We start from the raw sequence: 11850 nt of genomic DNA on the forward strand, positions 1-11850 counted from the left end.
CCATCATGGCATATATGGCCTACTCCATTTGGCTCTTCTCTACTTTACCAAGATTTTAAAAATCTACAAGTGTAAATCCTAATAAATCTACACTATTCTTAACATTTTCACATAAATTTTCTAAGTTTGAAAGAGGATTGTGACTCACCACCTTAAATTGGTGTTGTCATCTAGCTCAATTTTCTCTTCATTAGACTTAGCTTGTGCTACATACTTCCTTCTTGGCCTTTTCTACAATTGAACTCCTTACTATATTTGTTTGGTCTTTTCTTTAGCCTTTTGTGTAGTCGCACATGTACTAGCTCTTGTTGTAGGTGTAGTAGGATTAGATTGGCTTGGTTTTATAGTTTTCTTAGCCCTTTCCACGAGTTGTGACTTGGCCTTCCTCTTCTTTGTATCAATGGGTGTAGGTGCTTCCTTGGCTTCTTCTTCCTCAACACCTTCTACTTAGTCTCCTACTCTTTTGGTTGATCTTCACCCAGACCCTGAGTTAATGAAAGAGGTGTTTGTGCTTGAATGTTTTCTTCCTCTTCATCGTCGTCTTCATCTTCTTCCTCCTACTTGGCACCCTCTCCAAATTTATCTTTCAACTTATTTACTATCTTCTCCTTTTTCTTCATAGAATAGGTGGTCTTGAGTTCCATTTTGATTTTGGATTTTTTCATTTCATAATTTACAAATACTTTTGCACTTTTATCTACCTCTTTTGCAATTAATGTGGTAATAGCTATAGAGGCTTCATCCACATTAAATTCATAACCTAAGAGTCTCAACCATCTCACCCTTGGTGTAGTAGCTTGTACAAAAGTGTAGTTGGTATCCACTAGAAAACATACATCATCATAGTATTTCTCTACTAGTAACATTGGTATTCTCAACCTCTTCTTCATTGACTATTTGAAATCCTCAAAATAGCTAGTCATCATAGATTCAAAGTTCTTTCCTAAGTGCTCAATGTATTCACCAATCTAAACTACTATTGACCTATTTGTTTTCCATGCAACTATTCCAAAAGTAGGAAAAAGTATTTTGCACATAAAAGAATATTCATATCAGTATAGAACCAAATTTGCATTGTGCACTCTTTGTCTTTTTGATGGGTCCAAGGTTCTCGACTAGCTATTGTAGTTGGAGTTTTGCTAGATCATATGTATGATCTTTCATGAGAATTTTGTATCCCACGTCCACAACTATGCAAGGCACACTATTTAATCTCCTAGATTTTTAAAATTTGTGTGAAATAACCCTAACAACAAAATCAATCAATGGATCAATAATTGTATCTATTATCATGCCTCTTTTTTTCTAGATAGCTCTAGTGTTCTTCTCAATCACCTCCTTTGAGTCACTTCTCAATGTCTTAGGAAAATCTAGGGTTAGATAATGAAATGTCCCTTTAATTATTTTTCATCGTTTTTCCAGCCTCAAATTAGATCTTTAAAATCAAACAACCAATATTACAAAGATCTGCCAATTTCCCAATAAAACCCAAATCGGGTATGTCCAAATTAGTGCCAAAAAACTTCACAACTTCACAAATTATTAATAAATCTGAGAATGGAAATTTGTACAGAAATTTCAGCAGCATAACAGCCTACAAAATGACATTTCCAGATTTTTAAATCTTTAACACAACAACTCACAAATGTAGGACAAAACTATGCTCAATCGAGCTCCCAAAATTAACACACAATGCCCGGAAACACCACAAAAACACCCATAAAATATCTCAGAAGTTTAATCACGACCCAATACATATATTCAGCTCTATTTTAACATCTTCAAGTCTGAAATACAGTAGCAACCCAAACTGATATGAAACACTCAACTGAAAACACCAAACTCAAACCAAAAACAACCCCGAAAACCCACAAATCAGCACTATTCAGCACAAAGGCAAACTCTGTATGAGAATGCACATGGAATGGCTTCAAACTCCCATCCTTAGCCTTCCTAAAAACCTAAAAACTCCCATTCTTGGGTCTCCTTCTCCACAGGTTTGGCAGCCTCTTTTTGGAGCTTGCCTGCCTTAGCAAAGTTTATTTTTTTTAAAAATTATTTGAATAGGGGACATGACAAGTCCTCCCCTCCCAAATATTGCTTGTCCTCAAGCAATGAAGGTTGGAATTTTCAAGAATATGTGCTCCTTTCCAAGTTGCATCCTCTAGTGGTAATCCTTTCCATTTGACCAAATGCTCTATGACGCTCCTATTTCTCAACCTTTTCTCTCTTGTATCCAAAATCTCTTCTGGTATCAAAACTAATTTCCCTTCATCATCAAGAGGTGGTAATTCTGTAGATACTATGGTTTGCTGGCCTAGAACCTTCTTTAAGCAAGATACATGAAAAATATTATGTATTTTGCTGTTTGGTGGGAGCTCCAATTCATAAGCTACCTCTCCTACCTTCTTGATGATTTCATAAGGCCCATAGAACCTTGGCTTGAGTTTCTCTGCCCCACTCCTCTTCAAGGTGCTTTGCTTATATGGCTGCAACCTAACAAATACCAAATCTCCCACCTCAAAAGATCTTTCAATCCTTTTCCTATCAGCATATATCTTTTGTTGGTTCTGTGCATGTTGTAGATTATCCTTGAGGGACCTTATTATGTCTTGGCTTTGCTTGATGAAATCACTTGCTGCGGGTACTCTGCTATCGAAAAGTATTAGATCAACAAAGGAAAGGGAATCATAACCATAAAGAGCATGAAAAGGAGGCATACCAATAGACATGTGATGAGATGTATTGTAACAATACTCCCCTAGGTGTAACCATTTCACCCAAGCATGTTGTTGATTTGAAACATAGTTCCTCAAATATCCCTCTATCCATTTATTAACTATCTCTGTTTTTCCATCTGTTTGAGGGTGATAGCTAGTACTAGGAGTGAGTTTAGTTCCTACCAAATGAAAGAGCTCCTTCCAAAAAGAGCTAAGGAATCTATTGTCCCGGTCACTAACAATGTTTCTAAGCAAACCATGTAATCTAAAAATTTCCTTGAAGAACAATTCGGCCACTTGTGATGCCTTGAAATCAGATGTGATAGGAAAGAAATGTGCATACTTAGTTAGTCTATCTACCACCACATATATGCAATCCTTACCTTGAACCTTGGGCAACCCAGTGATGAAATCCATGGAAATACTTTCCCATTTTTGTTCGGGAATAGGAAGTGGCTGCAACAACCCTGTAGGAAAATTTTGCTCACTCTTGCTTTCTTGGCATACCATACATTCCTTAATGTGTTTAAGGACATCCTCCTTCATACCCTTCCATGAAAACTGCTCTCGAATTTGCCTATATGTCTTGAAGTATCCCTGATGACCAGCCAAAGGTGTGTCATGAAAGGCCCTCAATATCCTCTCCTTAGTTTTTGAACCTGGCACTAAGAAGATCCTATTCTTGTAATAAATCAATTCATCAACAACCTTGTACCTATTATCATCCACTAACTTATCCAAAATCTTTGTGGCAAATGAATCTTTAGCATACTCTAAAATTATGGAGACTTTCCAATCAGCAGAGATAGATGATAAGGAACACAAAGTGGGCTTTCTTGAGAGAGCATCAACAACCACATTATTCTTTCCTTTCATGTATTCAATATCAAAATCATAAGCTTGCAATTTTCTTACCCATTTTTGTTGACAATCATTCAAATCCCTTTGGTTCAAGAAGAACTTGAGGCTATTATGGTCTGTCTTTACAATGAATCTCCCACATACCAAATATTGTCTAAACTTATGAAGTGCATGCATGATTTCCAAAATTTCCTTATCATAGATGGAGTAACCTTTCTCTGATTGATTTAATTTTCTACTCTCAAATGCTATTGGATGTCCCCTTTGAGTTAGGATAGCCCCTATACCTTCTCCACAAGCATCACATTCATAAAAAAAGGGTAAAGAGAAATCTGGAATTGCAAGCACTGGGCATGAACTCATTACCTCCTTAAGCTTATCAAATGTTTTTTGTGCCTCTTCTGTCCAAACAAAAGCTCCTTTCTTTGTCAAATCAGTCAAGGGGGCAGCAAGCTGAGAAAATCCCTTGGCAAATCTCCTATAGTAGCTACACAACCCGAAGAAACCTCTCAACTGTGTAAGATTAGTGGGTGGAGGCCAATCCAAAATTGCCTGGATTTTTTGTTGATCAACCTGTACTCCTTTAGAGCTTATAATATGTCCCAAATATAGGATCTCTGTCAAACCAAACTCACATTTAGATAGCTTAGCATAGAAGGATTGCTGCTCCAAGATTCCCAAAACAGTGTCTATGTGCTTTAGATGCTCTTCCCATGTTTTACTGTATATCAAGATATCATCAAAAAATACCAAAACAAATTTTCGAAGATGCTGACTGAATACCTTATTCATACAAGATTGGAATGTTGCAGGTGCATTAGTGAGTCCAAATGGCATAACAAGAAATTCAAAGTGCCCATAGTGACATCTGAAAGTAGTCTTTTCCACATCTTCACTCCTCATTCTGATTTGATGGTAGCCTGATCCTAAGTCAATTTTTGAGAAGTATATAGCACCATGTAACTCATCAATGAGTTCATCTATGCGTGGTATGGGATACCTATTTTTTATGGTCTTCTTGTTTAGAGCCCTGTAGTCTATACACATTCTCATTGTACCATCCTTTTTCTTGACAAGTACCACAGATGATGCAAATGGACTAGAGCTAGGCCTTATGAATCCCATGTCTAGGAGTTCTTTAATAGTTTTTTCAATTTCTTCCTTATAACCTCTTGGATGGCGGTATGGGGTTGTTATAACTGGTTTGGCACCCTGTTCTAACTCTATAACATGCTCAAAACCTCTATCTGGTGGTAATCCTGGAGGCAAATCATTGAAAACTATACTATGCTTATCAAGAATATTTTGAATTTCAAAATGGAAATTACCTTGATTCTTTGGAGAGCTTGTTGGTTGGATTATGACTCCTGCTGCCCATGTTACTTGTCCTCTTCGAAAAGCCCTCTCCATCCTCTTTGCAGAGACTGCCTTAGGTGCTCCATTCGATAACCCTCTCAATATGACTTCTTTCCCATTGGAATGAAATTTAAGCTCCATAGTTTGATGGTTCATGTAATAGCCTCCGATAGAGTGCAACCATTGAACACCCAATACAAGATCTGTCTCCCCAATACCAACCACATAGAAGTCATCACATAACTCATAATCTCCTAAGGTCATCTTGAGTTGTTTCACTACCCGTGTGCAAGGCATAGTGAATCCATCAGCTATAGTAACATTGAATCCCTCAAAATCTTCTGCTTTAAGCCCTCTTTTCATGACAAATCCCTCATCAATAAAATTGTGAGTTGCCCCACTATCAAGAACGGTCAACCTTTTCCCTGCTAGTACCCCTCGAATTCGAAAGGGATGGTATCTTGGGACTCCTGATAATGCTGCTAAAGTGCCATCCTTGCTGATTTCTTTTCCTTTCTCTTCTTCTACCTCCTCCTTAGTATCATGAAATTCCTCATGCTCATCTGAATTAGATTCTGAAGCAACTTCAATATAGTGCACTTGACCTTTCCCCAAACATCTATGTCCTGGAACCCATGGTTCTCTACAAGTAAAACAAAGCTTTTTCCTTCGTAATTCACTCCTAGTCTCTTCATCTACCTTCTTTTTTGCCACATTTGTCACATCTTTTGGTAGTAGTGTTGGAAAAGTCTTTTTCTGAAAATTTCCCTTATGTTGCCAAAGATTTGGGGGTTTTTGATTAGTGATTGATTTCATAGGCACGCAAGTTTCAAGTTGCAAGCTTCTTTTGATAGCTTCCTGTAAGGTTGAGGGTGAGAAAGCCTTAACCAAACCCTTAACAGAATCTTCTAAACCATCAAGAAAAAGATAAACGATCCTCTTTTCACTCATATCAGGTAGCATAATAGCCACTTTTTGAAATTCTTCTATATACTCATTAACTGATTTAGTTTGCTTCAACTTTGACAATTCTTTAAATTACTCTTCATCATCCTTGAGGTCAAATCTATCTATCACTCTTTGACTAAAATCTTCAAATGTAGTTACCTGATCGTGACCTTGAGTAGTCATTCCATGATACCACCAATCATAGGCTGCATCTTCCAAGTGTAGACTTGCAAATTGAACAGCATCACTCTCTTTCATGGGGTTAAGTGTGAAGAAAGTTTGTAATTTTTGTAGCTATGCTCTAGCTGAAATTTTATTTGTTCCATCAAAAGTAGGTGTTGTAAACTTGCTTATTTTATTTTTGAGCTCTCTTCCACTTGTGTCATGCTCCCTCCTGTTCTCTTTCTTGGGCATCAAAGTGTTCATTATATCCACATATTCTCTAAAAGGAACTAAACTACGAAAGTCATCATCTAAACCATTATAAGTAGCTCTTAATGTAATCAAGTTACCTGTAACCTCTTGCACTGGATTAATGGTTGGATTTGGTACTGGTGGCTCATCTACAGGCAAGAAGATAGTTTTGGTTGATTTAGATGGTGTGGATCTCCCATTTCTTGGCTCCTCTGAAGTACTCCCTTTCTCATTAATAGATGCAATTCCTTGTAATTTTTCTGTCAATATTCACAAAGCCTCTCTAGTTTTTGCCAAACCATCGACTATTTTCTTTTGATTATTTTGGATGTCTTGGAAGAATTTCTTTTCCATCTCATCTGGATCAGCCATACTTTTTTCTTCCTTGGATTTTGTACTTTTGCTTTCAACTGGGGGTTTGATCAAAATTTCTTTATTCTTTTCTCGCTGCAAATATCCTTTTTCTCTTTCACTTAGTTGCATGCGATCATAAATTTTGACCTGCAACTAATTAGAAGCAACATGCAACCATAAAATATGACATGCAAGATCTGGGTAGTTGTCAAAACTGACATGCAAGATCTGGGTAGTTGTTAAAACTGACATGCAACTTCTACAAACCCTCAGGCTGGCAAGATCACGGCTCTGATACCACTGAAATGTCCCTTTACTGATTTTTCATGGTATTTCCAGCCTCAAATTAGATCTTTAAAATCAAACAACCAATATTACAAAGATCTGCCAATTTCCCAATAAAACCCAAATCGGGTATGTCCAAATTAGTGCCAAAAAACTTCACAACTTCACAAATTATTAATAAATCTGAGAATGGACATTTGTACAGAAATTTCAGCAGCATAACAGCCTACAAAATGACATTTCCATATTTGTATAGTTTTAACACAACAGCTCACAAATGTAGGACAAAACTATGCTCAATCGGGCTCTCGAAATTAACACACAATGCCCGGAAACACCACAAAAACACCCATAAACTATCTCAAAAGTTTAATCATGACCCAATACATATATTTAGCTCTATTTTTACATCTTAAAGTCTGAAATACAGCAGCAACCCAAACTGATATGAAACACTCAACTGAAAACACCAAACTCAAACCAAAAACAACCCTGAAAACCCACAAATCGGCACTATTCAGCACAAAGGCAAACTCTGTATGAGCATGCACATGGAATAGCTTCAAAATCCCATCCTTAGCCTTCCTAGAAACCTACAAACTCCCATTCTTGGGTCTCCTTCTCCACAGGTTTGGCAGCCTCTTTTTGGAGCCTGCCTGCCTTAGCAAAGTTTTTTTTTTTTTTTTAATTATTTGAATAGGGGACATGACAGATAACTAGTAACCCTATAGATTATCCTTTTGGTAATTTTGATAGGTCCATTTTCTAGCCACAATGAACTATCATGTATTTAGCTAAGCACTATCCTTATCGATTCTATCTAAAACACATTTGGGAAATCTAGAACTCATGTAAATCCCTTTTTCTCTATGATTTGGAATTCTTCCTTTAATACACCATTATCATAGATTCTTTTGTATGCTTCCCTAATCTCCATATAACCAATGCTACCAAATTTATAGTTATAGCATTTCCTTACATCTTGCACGATTAACACATTCGATGGAGTCATCAATAATACATCAAAAGGGTCTTGATTGTATGCAACATTAGCGATAGCTTTGAAAATGTGTTTCTTAACTTCATTGCTTACTAATTGAACATTCAAAACCTCATTTCCTTCTACATTCTTCAAACTTGATGCCATTTTGTGAAACTAGGGTTTAAAAAAATAAAAACTATGTAGCTCAACTCTTGATAAATATCTTATGAAATCTAACAAACTGCTATAGAATCATTGCTCAAACCTTCTACAACCTCTTTGAATGGTTGTGTAGATTACCTTCTACTCTACTCGCTCTTTCTCAATTTCAAAATGATGAAAAATGAGTTGAAAATAGATCAAATACCTTTTGAAACCCTTACAATTAATGTTGAGTGCTTACATAGCTGTAACCTCAACATAAACCAAATTTGGGCTCACTCGACATCCATTGACACTTTCATCACTCGAAAACCACTACGAGCTCGACATCTTCTAGCATTCCACTCGGTACATATAGGAAACTTTTCATACTCATTAGAGACATGAAAAACTTAAAGTTTTATCTTGAATTTATAACAAGATCTTGCATCTTTGTTCATGCTAATGTAATCTTTTTAGTACTAAAACCTTTTGGAAACTAATGTATGATATAACAGTTTTAAATAGTAGTCTCACATATGTTTTGATTGCCTAGTTTGATGGGTTGTGACCACTTGACCCATTAGGTGAAGTGATCCCTTCTCTATTTGGTGTGCTAAAATCATCCTTTTTACTTCCATGTCATATTCATTTCAGCTTTGATGTGTTCAACATCTACCTTGCCTTTGCCTTTATCAAATTCACATCTTGGTGCCTTTGACCTTGTTGGACAATATTTATTAATGTGACCAGTCTTCAAATACCTAAAACATGTGGTTTGACTCAACTACCTTGGTAGTTACCTCTAAAGAGTGTCCTAATACAATTCTTAGGAACATGTCTATTGGTGTAAATATGTATTTAGTATTTACACTTACTTAAGTTTACTTAGGTTAATGCATTATTTTATTATTTTGCATTATTTTATTTTGCCAGACACTTAAGAGTTTGCACACCTTTTTGAGTTGTCATGTTGACAACACAAAAGTACGCAACTCTATTTTAACATATGTTTTCTACAACAGTGATTTGCATGCTACACCATTGTAGGCTTATCCTCTCATCATTGCACTTACTTTCGTGAGTAATGGAGGATAACCCATATCTAGTTGACATGTGCCTAGTTGTATGACTTATCATGCAACTAATTCTAAGGCATTCTGGATGCATCTTAGAGGCCTTTATATACAAGCACTCCTAGTGTACTTTCAACACATATTGAATAAATATATCATCATTTTGATCATACTCTCTCTTTCTAGTCTATAGTTGTGCTTGTGTTTGAGTTCTTAGTTCCTAGGTGAATTTTTCCCTAAGGAAAATTCTTACATGGTATCAAAATTTGGAGATTTTCTCATCACATAGCCATTCAAGACCATTGTTGCTTCTGCACCTGGGCCCAAATCTAAATTACTATAGAAATTGGGAGCATCTAGAGCTAGATCTAACCTCACCATTGCATCTAGAATGTTGATTTGGTGAAGATCGACTATAATTTTTTTTTTGCAAATTGGAACCAAGAGGCCCTGATTTGCAATTTGGGTATGGTCATTTGTAGATCTATTTGATTAATTTTTTGGGTCTATAATTTTTTCTTCCATATTTTTTGACTATATTATTTCAAAAAAAGAAATTCCCTCCAAGCAAGTAGTAGAGAAATTTTTTTGCTGGTATTGGGCTGTCAAATCTTGGCCTTGCACAAAGGAATATTCCTCTGTTATTATTTCAATAGATATTCTTTTATTCCATGTGAATCTCATCATTTCTGGTGAGTACTATCAAAATCTAGCTATATCTCATTCCATGGTATTGGCAAACAAACTGGCCAGCCCAAACTCACCTTTTGATAGCTAATTTCAACATAGCATTTGTAGCCTTGTGTATAAAAGCATGGGTTTTTGCACATTTTCTATGCATGCGGGACTACTTTTATAGTCACCCATCGACTGTCTAAAGTTTACAACACCGCATGTGTATTTTTTGAATGTTATTTTATAAATCTAGTGTCACCCCTCAAGTAGTATATCTTTCGACATCTTCAATACCTAGCCACCACAATCACAATTCTGATGTTGTTCTTTTGTTACTTGTTGTTGGCAACTGCACTATCTTTTCTTACATGAATTTGAACTCTGGCCCCATGAATGACTTTTCCACAGTGGACAACATACTACCACACTAGCACAACAGTTCCCCAACCCTACAACACCACATCGAGGAAGCCCAGCTACCCATGACATGCATCACCTAAGCGTTCATGCTCATAATGACATGTGGACTATTCATTGGTTCCCACATGGACAGATTTTGCCACATCCCTTAATGTGCAAACTATCCACATCAGCCAAACCCTACCTTAAATTTTCCACATCAACCGCTAACTATATCTAACATGTTAGCTTACAACATTTACCATGTATTAAGTTCGTACGAGTGACATTAGTAGTCTATACTACCATGTTAGCAAGGGATTCAAATTTTTGCTGATGTCATCATTTCACTAGGTTAAATTTGATTATCATTTGACCATCATTCCTAGTCATTTTTCAACTATTGCAATGGCTATTTGACTATCAAATTTAAGATAGAAATTTTCCTCCTAGACCCCTCTCTAGATTACTTTTTGATTTGATAGCCTAACTTTGTGAGCCGATAACTTGGTCATTCAAACTCCAATTTAGGTGTTTTTTTTTTGAAATTAGGTAGAATTTCTTAAGCTTTCTAGTGGTGGTGTTCTTTTCTAGTTTTGGTGCAAGGATTTTTTTTAAATTTCATTTTTTGGTGACTGTATCTACTTAATCTTGCATTTTGTAACTTCAAACACTCTGTACAAGCTCATCTAGACATGAAAATAGGTTCCTTTTTTTTAAAAGTGTGTTATTTTTTGTCTACTTTCTTCATCTATAGTTAGATTCTAGGGTTGTGTGGACAAAATTCTCACTTTCAAAACTAGGGCTTTTTTTTTCATTGTATTGTTTTGATAACTTTTTAGAATTGTTGTACATCTAAGCTACAATGCTTAGTGATAGATTTTGGCCTCGAAAGGCAGTTGTAAAGGAAAAATTAGAAAGTCCACTTTTTTCATTTTGAAAAGTGGCCCATTGTACATGCACTACTTATAAAGTGCCAAAAGCATCTTTTTTTGGGGGGTCTTTTGATTGAGTGAAATGGGGGGGTGTGTATTGTGTTCTTGTGTCTCTTTTTTGTGCTCTTTTCATTTTCTACATCATGGGTTTATTTAAATGTCCACCTCTAACTTTAATGCAATTATTCTACATGGAGTAGATTAATTGAAAAAGGTTATAAACTTTATGTTGATGGTACAATTACCAAACCCATTGATGCTAAAGAACTCATTGAATGGAAAAAACAATACCAAGAGGCTTTAGGAATTATCAGGAGTTGTGTTCATAGAGATCTCTTCTTTCACATTACCAATTGTACAGAATCCAAACTAGCTTGGGACAAGCTTGAACATTATATGGTAAGGTGGATGAAGAAAAGGGATTTCAGATTGACAATGATCTACTTCTCTTGGATTCGAAGAACTTTGACACAATTCAAGATTAAATCAACAAAGCCAATGAGTATAGGGCACTAATTAAAGATTATGGATATCCCACGAAGGATGACAAGTTGATTCATCACATCCTGAAGAGGCTACCTTCAGATTATGCTTCCTTTGTTTCAAGTTTTAATACTCACAAGTTGACCATGGGAATTTCTTACTAGAAGCCTACATTTGATACATTTGTAGAGATGTTGATTGATGAACAATCTCACTTGATA

Source organism: Cupressus sempervirens, chromosome 7 (assembly GCF_028749045.1).
Source record: "Cupressus sempervirens isolate cs-2001-9-10 chromosome 7, ASM2874904v1, whole genome shotgun sequence".
NCBI lineage: Eukaryota > Viridiplantae > Streptophyta > Pinopsida > Cupressales > Cupressaceae > Cupressus > Cupressus sempervirens.